Genomic DNA, 17111 nt, shown 5'->3' on the forward strand with positions numbered 1-17111 from the left:
TTTAATTATGGGTGAAGATTGACAATTAGAAGAATGTTAATTTTTGGTGTCTACATAATTAAATAGGTGAAATTATTATCATGAAGTTTAACTGATAATTAGGTGTGAAAGGGATGGTATCGTATCATTCAATTTTATGAGAATTCATACAATGTTAAAATCCTCTTCATTGGTTTAAGTCAATGTGATAATTATATATATGCATGAGTAGGTACACTTGATGTGTGAATATTTTAATGACTACAAGTACATGACATAGACTCCACCTAACTCCATAGGTCAGTGAAAGCCACCCAATGGTGGTTAACATGAGATAACACACTGGCCAAATTACCCTAGCATGAACCTATACCTTGATTAAGGAAATTCCATTGATTTTTATATTTGATTATTTTATTGTTTTGATCCCTAAATATCATAGTTGGTAGCATTCAAAAACCTAGTCATTATGTTGATTCGGCTCATAATGACTGTCTACGCATAATTAGTCAATTTAGATTTGTCACCAACTTAATGCATGTGCAATAGTAATTCTCTATTTTAATATGGTATTTGTCTTATATGTATTTAATTTAATGAGATTTAAATGATTATTTAGGGGGCCTTTAGGAATTTTATTGGATAATTGGATTTTAATTTGAGTTTTAGTGTTATTATATTCTTACTCCTAATAGTGACTTTATATGGTATAATTGAGTTCATTTCTAAACACCTAGTTTATTTTCACGATTTCCTCTCTCAAACCCTCCCCATGACCATATTGTGATTGTTGATCTTATATGAATTTGGAGAGATTTTTTGGGTATGGAATGGATTGATTAGAATTGGTAGATTCTTGTGGGCATTAGAGGAGTGTGAAATTTGTAGTTTGTTATTGAGCGATTCTTCAATTTTGAGGTAGGATCTCTTAATTTATTAATTTTATCTTCAATTTTATCCTCTTAGGATATTTAAGATACATTAAGAGATGATTTAGAATAATTTTGTGTTTGTAGTTTGATTTGATATGAGGTTGATTATTGTTTTTGTTTTAGTGTTGGGTTTTAAGGTTGAAAAAGGGGTGTTTGGAGAAAATATTGTTCAATTGTATTGGTAAATCTTATATGGTTATTTTTATTATGGTTTTTAGGTTTCATGATGTAGTCTTCAAATGGGTTGGTCTCTATTTTGGCCTCCCATGAGTTATTTTTGCCAAACTTGATGCCCTAGTTGAGTTCCTTGGGCAAAATTGCGCATCTAATTCCAGATTCTTGCAATTGAATGCATAATTTTGTAATCAATGATTGAATTTCACAATTACTTAAGGAATTTGAAATTTTATAATGACATTTTATATTTTCTTGTTGAATTTTGCATTTGGTCCTAGAATTTCACAATCGACTACTTTAAGTTGTCTTTTGGGTTTTTGACCTTTTTCATGCATCCATTGGGTTGTTATGACTACTTGATTTGGTGTTTGGGTTAAATTGGATTGTGATATGGTGAATTTACATGTTAATTTATTCTTAGATGAGATGAAAAAATTAAATTACATATATACTTTATAATTGAGATCATTCGGGGATTGTATTCTTAACTCAGAGACCTAGAGGTTGCTCCTTGAGTATGGATTTGTTATGCATTGAGTATATGACCTCTTGTGATGTTATTATGAATATTATAATCTGTATATATTCCATATTATCATTCATGTATGAGCAATTTAATATGTATTATATATTCTTGAGATGATGCATTGAAGTTGGTTGTTGATATGCAATGAGGTTGTCATTGTTGTGTGACTCATGCCTTCTCGGGTGCAATGAATTGATAGATTTTATTATGATAAATTGAAACAAATGATTGAGTACTTATGGAAATATTTAAATGGTTATCTTTCATCTTCTTATGTGATTTCATTTCATTGTGGGATAATTTGGATCTATTGTGTTGGTAGCATGACAAATTAAGTATGCCTTGAATAAGGTCAATATGACATTGTGTAAAACAAATACTTGATGTAATTAAGGATAGGAAAAGTGAACCATTGAATTGTGTTTTATTTTTTTTCCTCATTCAGTTGAATTGGATGAACCTAGGACTAGGTACTAAAGTGGTTTTAGGGAGTGACTCTCAATCGTGTCCCTAGCCCATAAGTGGTACACTTGACAATCTGATTGGGGAGTTTTGTAATCCAATAATAGCATAATAATAAATTGGGATGGGATAAAACATTAATTAAGATAATTGGTTCCCCAATCATATCTTGAACATTAGTATGAGGCTAAGGATGACTTGGGAAGGCATGCCAGCACATGGAGTGTTTGGAACTTGTCCAAAGAGACATGCCCACACCTAGAAAAATAGAACCTGCATGGTTGTAATTCTCATATGTATGAGATAATACTTTATTCCATGTGATGTGTCCTCATGAGAACACATAATGACACTCCCTTCTCTAACAATCTAGTATCTAGGTCTTTATGGTTGAGTAGCACTCTATGGATTTATTGTTGCTTGATCTTTTGGTTATCTCATTGTGATATATGTTGTATGGAAATTTTGGTGTTTCTCTTATTTTTTCATCCTTTCCCTTATTATTGTCAATTGAGGATGCTTCCTCGTTCTTTGGTATTTAATTTATTGTTTCTCAGGCACAATCTCCTACTTGATTATTTCTCCTTGATGTGATTGATGAATTGGTTGCATTATCTTCTTGATGTGGTTTTATGACTCTTGTTGGGTATTATGTTAATGTTGGGCATTAGCTCCATGTTTGGCTCTTGTATAAACCCATTGCTTCCCTTGTAAACCTATTTGATTATTTGGGCAATGTGGATATCTCCACAAGAACAATAGGGTGGACCTGAGAGTACCACATGGTCGAGTGGCGTTGTCAACCACCGTTGAGGATTGGAGGACTTGGTAAGTGACTGAATCAATGGCTTTGATCTCCTTCTTGAGCGCTAGATTATTCTCATTCTCTTCCCCTTCTTGTATAATGTAATCATTTATATATTGATTTATGCATTGTATTATTGATCATGTATGTATTGAACACTCCAATTGGACATGGATGTAATAATTGATAGTGGTTATATATTGGAATTGATTTGTGTACATTGATGTTGGAATTGGGCACAAGTCTGATCTCTTGTGCTTATTTATTCTTGACGTATTATGATGCTATCATAGGAACATTTCAATTGGCATTTTAAAATGAACATAGATATGCTTGGTTTATTGTTGAAAGTTGATTTAGTCATCTCTTAGTGGGTCACAAGATATTGATCTAGTCTTTTATGCATTGCTAAGGTAGCAACGTTAGGGAACCCTAAGAGGTGGCTTGAGTTATATCGGATGGTATTCCATGAGTTTAGAATTTCACATGCACATAGTTGGTTAATATATAATTGACCTTATTTTTAGGTTGAGCGTTATACTTCTTTATGTAATGCATTATGACACTTTATTACTTAAAAAAATATTTCCATGCATTCCTTATATAGTTTTCTCTTATCCTCTAGAGTTCCTTGGCGGGGCGTTATAAATAATAAATACTACATTCTAGTCTGCACTGATTACCTAACCAAATTGGTGGAAGTCAAGCCCTTGAATACTGCTAGGGATACAAAAGTTTCTCAATTCTTTTATAATGAAATTTTTACCAAGTATGGCATCCCTCATGAAATAGTCACTGATCAAGGTGCATACTTTACTTCAGATTTGATAGCCCAATTGTGTTGGTTCAAAATTTTATAAAATTGTGAGGTTTACAAAATGGTGATTTTAGCCACAATGTGTGGGATTATATCTCTCCTCATAAAGGGGAGGCTACCTACTTATTGCTTTGAAATAATTTATGAACAAGGACTTTGTTAGAAATGGTACGGATTAAGATGATTGCATCATCAATGCTTGTGTATTCTTTCTTGTGTTCCTTCAGGATTGTTCTCATGTCATCCAGAATGGCTTGAAAATCTATTAGCTAGTCAATGGAGTCCAAAGTGAACTCATTTTCCTCAGTTTTTATATTGACAAGTAGATTGAATTCTTTTAATTTTACTATCTATCGGGAGGAATTTATTACCATCATCAAACAAATTACATGAAAATTATGAGATCTTGTTGGAGATCTCAAGGCCTTTGTAAACACACTTGGTTTGTGTCTTTTGCAATCCTTGATTAGATTTTCCAAAGTGTCCACTTTATATTCCAAGGCCTCACATTGTTTGATGTACATTTCTCTTATAGGAATGAAACCATCTTCCATCAATATTTGTATTTCAAAATCTCCAAGCTTTAACCATGCATCGTAGTTCTTTTCTAAAACTTGAAGCTCTTGTGAAAATGTGTCCAATGTTTGGTCCAATTCTAATTTCATGTTGTTGAGACTGTTTATTAGCTTGGTGGAAGAACTCAAAAGGTGAGTACCTTGAGAAGGTATATTTCCAATCCATTCACCATCATCTCTTACTCATGCGCCTATATGCCCAACCTTCTTCATTGATTAATCATCAACTACTTTCTCAATAGGTGTCACAACTTCAAATGATTTGGTGATCTTCATCAATATTTTAGTCAACTTTTCTGCATGATGCTTGTAGTGATCTTTGGTTTCTCTAATATTGTCATATCTTTGCACCTAAATTTATAGAGAAGACTATGCATCATCCTTTCTACCATCATGACTTTGCGTTCCAATATTAATCCTTTTCACTATGTAATCTTTGGGTTGAACTTCATCTCGGGTCTTATTAGGAGGAGATTCCACCATTTTTGAATATTTCATCTTACTTTGGTCCACTTTTATCTAAGCAAAGGTTCTATCTTTCTTGGTTGTTTAGGCTTGGTGAGAAGTAGTTGACTAAAATCAAACTCATCAGGAGAAATAGCTTGTTTCTTCCTCTTTGATGTTGAAGAATCTAACCAAGGAGGTGCACTTGAAGTAATCACCTATTGAGATGTATCATGGTGTTGAACAAGAGAGGTAACAATAGTTTGAACACTAACTTGAATTGTAGGAGGGGTAGAAACCTTCTATGCAGAAGCATTAATGATTCTATCCAAGTCAAATATGTCTTCCATGGATGTTGAAACATTTGAAAAACTTGTATAAGATGTAAGAGTACCAAAAACATTCTCAATACTATCATGGGGAGTATCCAGCATTGATTCACTTGTAGTAGTGGAAGGAATTGTTAGCATAGGAATTTTTGGTAAACTAGTAACATTAGAAACCAAAGGAGTCAAGAAATAACTTTTCACTGTTACCAAGGGAGGTGTAGTAGTGATAACAAGAGTAGACACCATGGAAAAATATTTTGGTGTTGTTGCCCCTTATATTTCCACATGAATTTTATAAAGGTTCTCATTTGTCTGTAGACCTTGTTCTTTCTCTAGCTCTTCTTCAAGTTTGGCCTCATCAACTTCGGCCTCATCATCAATTTCGGCCTCATCATCAATTTTTTCCTCATGTTCCTTTTTTTTCCTTGTTCCTTCTTCTAAGAATTTAATTCAAAATCTTTGGTGAAGAGGGTTCACCTTTACCTTTACCCTTATCCTTCCCAATAGTGAACTTGATTGTCAGAGCTTTCTTGGTAGCATTAGGATCTTCCATATTCTTTTTTCTTATCTCATAAGTCTTGCTGATTAGACTTTAAGGACCTTTCTTCTTAGAACCAGTTTTGAAAGGTTTCAGTTTGATTCCTTTCTCTTTCAACCAAATATTTGTGTTTGCAAGATTAGGGTGAAATCTCTCCTTGATTTATTCTAATTCTTTCTTGTACAGTTGGATTAGAGGAAGTGGTGAATCAATAACTTGATTTGTCACATAGGAAGTATCTATAATATCACCTTCATCTAGCATATCCTCAAAAATATCAGCTAGATTGTACATCGTCAATTGGTCAACTGTGAGCCAGTTGTGATCAAGTCTTTTGATGTCCTCTTTTATTCTACATTCAACCCAAATATCCTCTACCATGTGTACGTGATGATAGGCTCTTTTTAACCTTTCCTTCATCCCCTTGTAATCAAATTCCTCTTTATGTTTGATCTTCTTCATTAAAACCCATTTCATTTCATTTCAATTTCCATGTTCTTGACCTTGTAAGAAGTGTTTATGGTGTACTTGCCAATGGAGAGTGGAAACTTGAACCCTGCTTTGTGGGCATCAAAATATTGGGCATGGAAAAATATGATTTGTCTAGATAAATCCATGAGGAAAATCTTGTCACTGGGGTACCTTGGGAGCATGTAAGACTGATCATCATAACTACCAACTCAGATATATGTGAAAGTAGGAAATTGTAAGAACACACAACCATACTTGTTGACTACTTGGTTAGCCTCATCTGATAATCTTTTCTTCATCGAGTCTTTGTTAAAAACACACATGTATACTAGAAAAAAGGCATCACTAACCCTCTTGAAATGATTCTTACTTTCCTTCATGGTAAGATGAGAGAAGCACTTATACACTAGCACCTACCTTCGATAATAATCTATACATAGACGAGAAATTCCTCATTGAGGTAGCTGCATAAACTAGATAGGATGTGTGAAACTTCAAAGTAGTGTTAACTTTGGAGAGTTCCTCTTGGAGAGCATCACTGATCTCTTTTCCACAATAGATTTTAGGTTTTCTCTTCAATATGGTTAAAATTTACATGTACATTGATTCTTGAAAGATGTTGGAATCTAGCAAACCTTCAACCTTGCTTAGAAGAGTGATAAGACCATTGATCTCTTGGTTGAAATCACTTCTATGCAATGACTTGGGCCATCTGGTGTAAGTTGCTCTAGGGTTTTTCAACCACTCTATGTTGATTACCCTTTTACACTCTTCTATGTTTTTCTCATAGTGTTCTATGGCCTTATACATTTTCAAGTCTGCATAAGTCTCAATGTCAAGACACATGAAAATCTTGTCAAAGAACTCTTCAGTGAGTTGAATAGAGATATATTCCCCTCTAAATATCAGGAACATCAGTTAGTTGAATCAAAATTAGGTACTATTACAAGTACAAATTCAGGATCATGTGTCGATACGAAAAGTTGCAACCTTGTGAATTCCACTTATGATGACCCTTTTCATTTTAGGAGAAAATGATTCTAGTTTAACCCTTTCTAGAAATTCCTTTATGTTCACATGGCCCACCTTAGTGTCCTTGATGTTAGATACATTATAGGCGTCTGAGCTTTTTGGGTACATCTTTAGAGACTTGTCACACTTATATTTAATCCCTTCCTTTCTTGGGGATGGCTTGGTCATGATGGAGCTGAAGCTACAAGAGGACACTATAGATGAGCCCCAAAGTCAGAGAAAAATCTTCAATTGGTTTGCAAGTAACCCATTTGTGTGCAAAAAAATAAATAATTGGGAAAAATACTTAAGTTGCAATTCGGGTTTCAAACCCCAAACTACATATTTGGGTAGGTATATGATATGTGGTTTGGGTAAGCCTGAACTATGCTCTTGATTAATTATATCTAGTTTGTGTTTTGAAACCCGAACTACAATAGTGTGTAGTTGTGTGGTTTATAGTTCGAGCTTGAAAACTCGAATTGCATCTTTGAAAGAGTAATGTAACATGCAGCTCAGGTTTTGAACCCCAAACTAAGCTAGATGACTTGTAGTTCGGGGTTCAAAACCCAAACTGCAAGCAAGGTGTAGTATGACTTGCATGTTTGGTAAATATTTGTTACTTTAGTTTGGGTTTCAAAACCCGAACTACAAGTTGAAATGACTTGTGGTTTATTTAGGATGGTTCATTCTATCATATTGTAATACGAGTATAAGAACCCGTATTACAAGATTTAAAAAGGGGCTTGTAATATAGGTTCTTACACCAATATTACAAGTCACTAACATATGATATAGATCCAAAAATAGATGTGGGTTAAAAAATAATAATTGCCCAACACCAATGTATGGTGTTGGATGAGGCGAAATCCCTGACTCATGCCAAGCAAAAATAGGGATTTAAGCAAAACAAAAACAAAAGGCATTCAAAATCCTAACAACATCCAAAAATGAAAATCGTAACCACTAGAAAATATAAACAAAGGGAAATACCTGATTTGTGGATGAAATAATGTGGGGACTACTAAGAACCCCAGTCCTGCGTCGTTTCACCTGTAGGGTCAAGATTACAAAGAAAGAAAAATTGAAATAAATAAAGAGAAACTGGAAAAAGTATTTATAGAAACTAAACACACAGTCTCATTAATGCAAAATAAGGAATCACACATATTGAGTTATGGAGCTCAATATACATATGTATATCAGGTTTTGTTGGTAACAATGCAAAAAACTGAGAGGTGGGGGGGGGGGGTGAATCAGTTTGCACAAAAAATCACTCCTACCAACAATGAGATAATAACCTATTAGGAGTAAATGAAACATTACAATGGGGAATGCACATGCATTCAGACACAATACCTAGAGCTCACTGCTCAAATAAGAAACCCAGAAAGGATACAACCTTTAGGGAAGGCTCACTACCTTACAGGAAGGCTCACTGACTTACAAAAGAATTTGGACAACAATCCGGATTACATGAACTATGAAAATAACATTTCCATATGCCTGAATATAGTTTTGGTTAAGCACACAGTCTACACTACAACACTCTTATTCGCACAACATCACACAGCTTCCTTGCTACTAAAAGATTGATACAATATTCGCACATAGAATTATCTCTCTCAATGATTATTACATTCATTTATACAAGACATTAATCTATATTACAAGGTTGATCAAACCCTTAATACAAATTATAAAATAATAACCTCACGCACTACAAGAATACATGCAGACCAAAACGATGTTGGCTCAGACATAGTCTGGACCCAAATCAATACCATAAACACATAACACCTCCAAAAATTATGCCTTGATCATCCACAACACACTATAACCACCAAGAATGTCACATAACATGAAGAACCTCATCAGATAAGAAAATATTCAATAACGTGCATAATAATCAATGCAGACCACCAATACACATAGAACATGATCTAGAGATACTCATAAGCAACACGAATTGCACCACAATAACCACAAAAACTCAAATCATCATCATTTTATTACTGAAGCTCAAGAACAACATCATAACTGACCGTCAACATAAAATATTCTCTTGTGGATTTTCAAATGATGAACCAGTTGAATGGAGGACACACATCAACATCCAAAATAAATTCCACACATCCACAAATAAAGATATAACAGTTTCAAAGCAATATAGAGCATAAACTAGAATACCAAATGACACGAACAACTGAATAACATCCTCAATACTGGATCTCATAAATTGATCAAAACATCATGCAAAACTCTACAAATGGGAATGAGCCATCTACAAACAACATACCAAAAACCCTTTAATCTGTATTAGCTCATCTGCAACACACAAGCTAAACCAACTCATTCAATCTGGTTACAACACCAAAATACACAGAAGAATATGTTGACATCAATGACAACATATCATTCCACCAAAATTCTTAGCAACAAACTCCCCCTTTGGCATTGATGGCAACATATGAATGTGAAAAATAATCAATGCAAAGAAAGAAACAATCTCCCTCAAAATCACAAGGATCAGCTCCTCCTTAGACAAACAACTCAAATCTCAAAATGCTTTAGGGTTTTTCACATGCTCCTCTCCCCCTTTGACATCAATGACAAAGGCTCAGGAATTAGGATTCTCTCCACACAAATATTTTCATTTGAACCACCAACTCCAACACCAACAATGACTACTCCCCATGAGTAGTAGCCTCACTCATCAATCCAGATCACAAATAATCTTTGTGAAGTTCATCGGACTGATGCAAATCCATGCACCTTAGTTCTCATCAGGAGGGACAATCACCCCTAACTTCTCTTTGAGATACTCAAAAGTATCTTTAGGCAAAGGCTTCGTAAAAATATCTGCAATATGTTCTTTTGTAGATACATACTCCAATCCGACTTCTTTCTCATTCACCTTCTATCTCAAGAAATGAAACTTGATTGATATATGCTTTGTCTTGGAATGCAACACCGAATTATTTGAAATATTGATAGCACTTGAATTATCATAGTATATAGCAATAGGCTCATCATAAATAACTCCTATATCCTTCAACATATCCTTCATTCAAATTTCTTGAGTACAATTGCTAGTAGCAACAATGTATTCAACCTTTGTAGTAGATAAGGAAATAGCATTCAACTTCTTACTTGCCCAAGAGACCAACTTCTTACCCAAAAAGAATGCACTGCTAGTAGTACTCTTTCATTCATCAACACCACCTGCCCAATCAACATCTGTAAAAGCCCTCAAAGTAAATTCATCATTCTTAGGATACCACAAACCAAAATCAACTGTCCCTTTCAAATATCTGAATCCTTTTTATAACAGTAACATGAGATTCCTTAATATTGTGGTATGAATGTGATTAAGATAGAAACTAGAAATGGAGGGCACAATTTTTGCAAGGGGAAATTCGAATTTGAGAAATGGAGGGATCAACAATGTTGGTTCCTCTGGGTCTGACTCCACTGCAGCTTGAGGACAAACATCTGATAATGAGGATGGAAGACAAGATGGGGACCCACGAACACGGGACCCTCCTCCCGATCCTAAAAAATTAAAAAATTTGCAAGATTCAAGCCCTGAGGCGATGCCGATCGATTCAGGAAATACCCAGGAGGGGCAAAGACCTAAACCATGGAATAGTCTCTTCGCTAGACAAGCATCTGGTAAATCGACTGGTAAATCATCTCTCCCCTTTGTGAAGGATATATCAGACAATAGAATAGGTAAACTTGCGATTGAGATTCTTGATTTGGTTATTGACCATAGTATCTCTTTAATGACTCTTTCTCTGGTGGGGAGATTTGTTGGACCCTGACCTAATATCGAGGATGTTAGATCCTTTGTTAAAAGAAAATGGAGAATGAAAGGACAGGTTGAAGTTTCTGCCCTGCCTCGAGGTTTTTTCATGTTCTCCTTTTCATGCAGGGAAGATCTGGAAGCGGTTCTAAGTGGTGGCCCCTGGATGTTTGGTAAATCCTCTCTTTTTGTTAGAAAATGGGAACTAAATGACTCCTTTTTTGAATCCTCTCTAGTGTGGGTTAGGTTGCCTGGACTACCATTGGAATACTGGGTGGAGGATGTTTTCTCAGGAATTGCTAATTCCTTTGGGGAGCTTATTGTGATAGACCCAATGACTGCAGCTCGCAAGAGATTGGTGTATGCACGCATCTGCGTCAACATATCACAGAATATGGATCTCCCAAGCACTATAGATATAAACTCCAAACTTCGGCTATGGGAACAAGCCATTGAATTTGAATCTCTCCCTTTTGTGTATTTTTCTTGTAAAAAACCAGGTCATTGGGCTAAGGCTTGCCCCAGCAACCCTAAAAGACCTATGATTAAAGAAAAAAATATCAACAAACTGGTTTGGAAAGAAAAAAATAGCAACAAAGACTGCAACAAGTTAGAAGAAAAAAGTGCAAATCTAGTAAACAAACTAGAATATCAGGAAATTGACTCCACTGACCCCCCTAAAGACCCCTCCATGAAGGGGAACAAGAAGAATGAAACCAAGGAGTTTGAGATCAAAATAGGCAATACCTTTGAAGCCCTTCACAGGAGAAGGAGAATGAAATCAGTACAGAGACACTTGAAGACGGTGAGATTGAGGATATCACTGACTTTCATCATGAGGAGCTAAATGAACCCATATCAAAGAAAGAAGAACCCTGTTTAGGGGAAGAGTTTCAAGAACAAGAAATAGATATGGGAAGGAGTAATAAGTTTGGATCACCACAAGCAAACTTAAATGCTTTATTCCAGAACATAGAAGTGAATATGACAACTTCATCCTAGAAAAGAGAAAAGCTATGGAGCAACATACAAGATGAATCTAGGGCAAAACAACAAGAAGAAAACACAATAGGAGATGGAAAGAAAATTAAGACCAAGAAGGCAGGAGGCCCTAATGGAGTAAAAACCAGAACCAGATCTAAGGCAGATTTTGGGGCCTCAAGATCCCCACCGGGACGCAAAACTATGAAATGGCATAGGGACCAAGAGAGTAAACAAAACATAGCTGATGGAAGGTAGAGAACTATCAAGGAGTCCTGCCCCCAGGCTTCCAAATGAAAGTAATATCATGGAACATCAGAGGCCTAAATGGTCTCAATAAACATGATATATTAAGGAACCTTATTCGAGATCAAAATCCAGATATTATCCTGATTCAGGAAACTAAAATGAGTAAAGAGAAAGTGGAGAAACTAAAGTTTTTTAAAAATGGAGGCGTTTGTGGCAGTAGCTCAAATGGGGCCTCTGGAGGGGTTGCAATATTCTAGAATATAAGCACAACCTCTGGAGATATGATAGATGTGGATGGCAATATTTTATCTCTAAAAGCTAGAAATATCCTTGATGAAAAGGAATTTGTTATTACTAATATCTATGCCCCTAATTCCAAATCTGCTAGAAGTAAATTCTGGAATAAAGTTCAGCATAAAAAGGAAAAATTCTCTATGTATAGCTAGGTTGTAATGGGAGATTTCAATACTCCTTTGCAAGACATAGAAAAATTTGGAGGTAGTCAAGCTCAACTAGATAGCAGATCTGACCTGATGGACTTTATTAATGACAATGCTCTCATTGATTTGGATCTCAATGGGGCTTCCTATAGTTGGTCCAACCGAAGAGATGGTGATGATCTTATCCAGGTAAGACTTGATAGAGCCCTTCTCTCTAATGATTGGATTCTTTCTCATAGTTGTTCCCTTTCTGTTATTAATAGAATTGGGTCAGATCATTATCCCATTTCCTTTGTTGCTGAGAACTCTAAGAATAATCAAAGATTCCCTTTTCATTTCAAAAAGATGTGGATCTCCCACCCTAATCTTGAAAACTCCATTGTTGAATGGTGGAATCTTGATGTGAATGGTACTGCCATGTATAAAGTTGCCAAAAAACTTAAATATGTCATAAACCAATATTAATACTTGGAACAAGAAGGTCTTTGGTGATATTTTTGATTCAAAGAAAAAATTAAAGAAGGAACTGGACCAGATACAAAATTCCATCCAGAAATAAGGCTACAAAAAATATTCAAAAGCCATGGAAGATAAGGTCCTTGGCAATATCCACAACATTATTTCTAGAGAAGAAATATATTGGAGATAGAGATCCAAGGCTATATGGTTGAAGGCAGGGGACAAAAACACTAAATTTTTCCACATGACTTCCCTAAAAGACAAGGCAGCAAATAGAATCACAAAACTAACTGTTGAGAACAACACTCTGCTTAATAAGGATTAAATCAGGGATGAAGCTATTAGATTCTTCAAGAAGCTCCTATCTAGTAATGAGGACCTTGATCAGACCCATCAACTCAATTTTTTTAATAATATTCCTAAGATCATAAACCCTATTCAGAATAAGGCCCTTACTGCCATCTCGTCTGCTGAAGAAATCAAAAAAGTTGTCTTCTCTTTTCAAGGGGATAAGGCTTTGGGCCATGATGGCTTCCCTATGTTCTTCTTTCAAGAATTCTGGAATATTGTGGGGGAGGATACGGTTAACGCGGTCAAAGAATTTTTTGGATCCAGAAGAATCTTTAAGGAATTGAATTCCACTTTTATAGCCTTAATCCCCAAAGTTGCTGGGGTGGATTCTATGGGCAAATTTAGGCCAATTAGCTTATGCAATTCTTTCTACAAAATTATATCCAAAGTCTTGACTACTAGAATTTTGGCGATGCTTCCCTTCATCATATCTGAAGAGCAAAAAGGTTTTGTTCCTGGTAGGCAGATTCTGGACTCAATCATTCTTGTTCATGAGAACATTCATTCCCTCAGTGCTGCAAAGAAAGAAGGTTTCTTGATAAAGCTAGATTTGGCAAAGGCTTATGATAGAGTTGAATGGGATGTTCTATTTAAGATCATGGGGGCTTTTGGTTTTGATGATAAGATTATCAAAATGATCAGAGAACTAATAACTACTCCTATGTTCTCCATTTTGGTTAATGGATCTCCAACAAATTTTTTTAAAACTTCTAGAGGGCTAAGACAAGGAGATCCCATATCTCCTATCCTTTTTACCATTTTGGCTGAAAGTATGAGCAGATTGATTCATAAGTTGAAACAAAGCAAAACTATCAAAGGTCTTCAACCTTCCTCTGCCAATGTTTTTTGCACTCATCAATAGTTTGTTGATGACACTATTCTCATGGGATATTCTTCAGTCAAGGAGGCTGATGCCTTCAAAACAACTCTCAACTCCTATGCTTTGGCAACTGGTCAGCAAGTTAATTAGGACTAATCGGCTATATACTTCCTCAATACTCCAGTTATAAGACAACAAAAAATTGCCAGTATTATTGGATGCAAAGTGGAATTGCTGCCTTCCACCTATCTGGGTCTCTCTTTAGGGCTGGCACCCCCAAATTCCTTCTAGAATATGATCATTGATAAAATTAATAAGAGACTTGCAGGATGGAAAGGCTCAATGTTATCTTAGGCTGGGAAAATGCAGCTCCTCCAAGCTACCCTTCAAAATCTCCCTATTTATGCCCTCAGTCTGTTTGGTATTCTGACTAAAATTGCTGAAGCTATTGAAAGAATTCAGAAGAGATTCTTATGGTCAGGAGTGGAAGAAAAGATGAGAATACCTTTAATTTCCCGGGACAAGGTGTGTAGACCAAAGAACAAAGGAGGGTTGGGGATTAAAATTATAAAAACTTTTAACAAAGCTCTTCTTGCCAAGCAGTTATGGAGAGCCTATGACACTAAGAAAGACTGGAACCAAATTTGGTTTGACAAATAGATTAATAATTAGACTATCCAAGGAATCCTCAATTCTAGAGATATCCCGGCTAGATCCTTCATCTGGAATAGTATTACCAAATCCATAAAAGTTGCCAAAGATGGAGCTGGATGGGTCCTTGGAAAAGGTGATAGAATAAGGTTTTGGGAAGACCCCTAGATGAAGAATGAAGCCCTATATGATCAAAACAATAGTCAAACTATTGAAGAATGTAAAAGGAGGTTTGGGCTGATGGTATGTGACTATTGGAAGGAGAATAAGTGGGTTAAACTTGAGGACATCCATTCTGGATTTTCCGCCCTCCAGAAAGAGTTGCTTTCCTTTTCCCCTAATAAAAACTATGATGATGTCTTCCTCTAGAAAAGTGATCCTAAAGGTGAATTCATAGTTGCTTCTGCCTATAAAAACACTTTCTCTCAAACCAGCAATCCCATCTAGAGCAAAGTCTGGAACAACATCCTGATCCCTAAAGTCAACATTTTCTTTTGGCTTGCTTCTCATAATAGCACCCTTACTCTTGATAATTTAATCCAAAGGGGCTTCAAATTCTCTAATAGATGTGAGCTCTGTTAGAAGGAGGGGGAATTAGTTGATCACCTATTTTTTCACTGTTCCTTCACAAGGGAAATTTGGTGCAACATGTGGGAAAAATGGAAAATTAACTAGGTCATGAACAAAAGCATTAAGGATATCATCTAGCAATGGAAATTTCCTACCAAATGTCAAATTATCAAGAACCTATGTTCTTTGACCCTCCCCATGATATGCTGGGGCATTTGGAAAGAAAGGAATAATAGGATATTTAGGGAAGATAAGTGTAATACTCAGGTAGTCTTTGAAAAAATATGCAGGGCTATAAAGGAAAACATCAATATCCCTCACAAGATTAATCAACAATGGGCTATTATTGATATGGAAAAAGACATCCTTATTGAATGGAACCTAATTCATAAGGTCTACAGATCGGACAACAACAAGAAGAGAGATAACATTATTTGGAGGTTTCCTGATTATGACTGGATAAAGGTTAATTTTGATGGGGCTGCTAAAGGGAACCCTGGAAAGGCTGGTGGAGGTGGAGTAATCAGAAATGCTTAAGGAATTTGTATTGCTGCTTTTGCTTCCCCTTTTGGAACCCAAAATAACCATGTGGTTGAAGCTATGGCCATGCTAAAGAGCCTCCAATTAGCTCAGGAATTCAAATTGAAAAGAATCTGGCTCAAAGGGGACTCTTTAAATATAATACAAGCCCTTAAAGATATTAGTTCTGTTTCCTGGAATATTGCCAATATTATTAAAAATGCTAAAGATATTTTAAATAACTATGTTAGCATTATGATAACCCACACATTTAGAGAGGGCAACAAGATAGCAGATATCCTTGCCAATGAAGGGGTCAAATTGGAGAAGGGCGTCAAATACATAGGGGAAAATCACATCAAGTGGGAAATTAAGGAATAATTATACTTTGATTGCCTTAATGGATCAAGCTAATAACATGAGTGATTTCTAGGGAATGAGTACCAATGACAGATTTGGGGGGAGGATGAACTGCCAGACGATGAGTGTTTCTCGGCATCATAAACAAGATCATATGTGTGCGAAAGGTAATTGTAATAATAACCGGGTTCGTATGAACATGAGTAGCAATCTCAAAATTGTGAAAGACTCTTTACAAGGGGAAAACAGAAACTCAGAGCTTTACTCGCGGGCTGAGATTTGTAGCAGAGGATATCGTTACCTGGAAAGCAGAATGGGAGGCAACCTTAATAGGAATGAACCTTCAAGTTGTGAGCACTGGAAGAGTGAAAGAAAGGTGTGGAGAAGGCACCACAGACACGGTTTCACTGATTATATGGAGAAGCTCCATGGTAGTAGAAACTCTGTGTCTCACGATTTTGCTAAAAGCTGGAGCAATAACAGGGCTACCCTGTTTGGGGAAATCAGGCAAATCGATGAAAATTTGATCTCAGAAGTCACAGGACTCAAGATGGAGGGGACAAAATTCTATAGGGATAGAAAGTATGCCACTGAGGCTTTCAAAAATTTCCCGAAGACGGAGGATGAGAAGGGCAACCTGGTGAAGAAGGACAACATATCATACTACACCTCCAACAAGTAAAACCTTTCTGGCAAAAAGTTCTTAGGGCTTTAATGGAATATTTAACTGTGGATGGTAGGTTTACTAAAATTTACAACTATCATTTCGCCATCCTGAACCACTTCCACCATGGGGCCAAAATATCTTTGCCCTTCTATTTAGCCTCCTCTCTAAAC

The sequence above is a fragment of the Cryptomeria japonica genome, chromosome 9, assembly GCF_030272615.1.
Source record: "Cryptomeria japonica chromosome 9, Sugi_1.0, whole genome shotgun sequence".
Classification (NCBI taxonomy): Eukaryota; Viridiplantae; Streptophyta; class Pinopsida; order Cupressales; family Cupressaceae; genus Cryptomeria; species Cryptomeria japonica.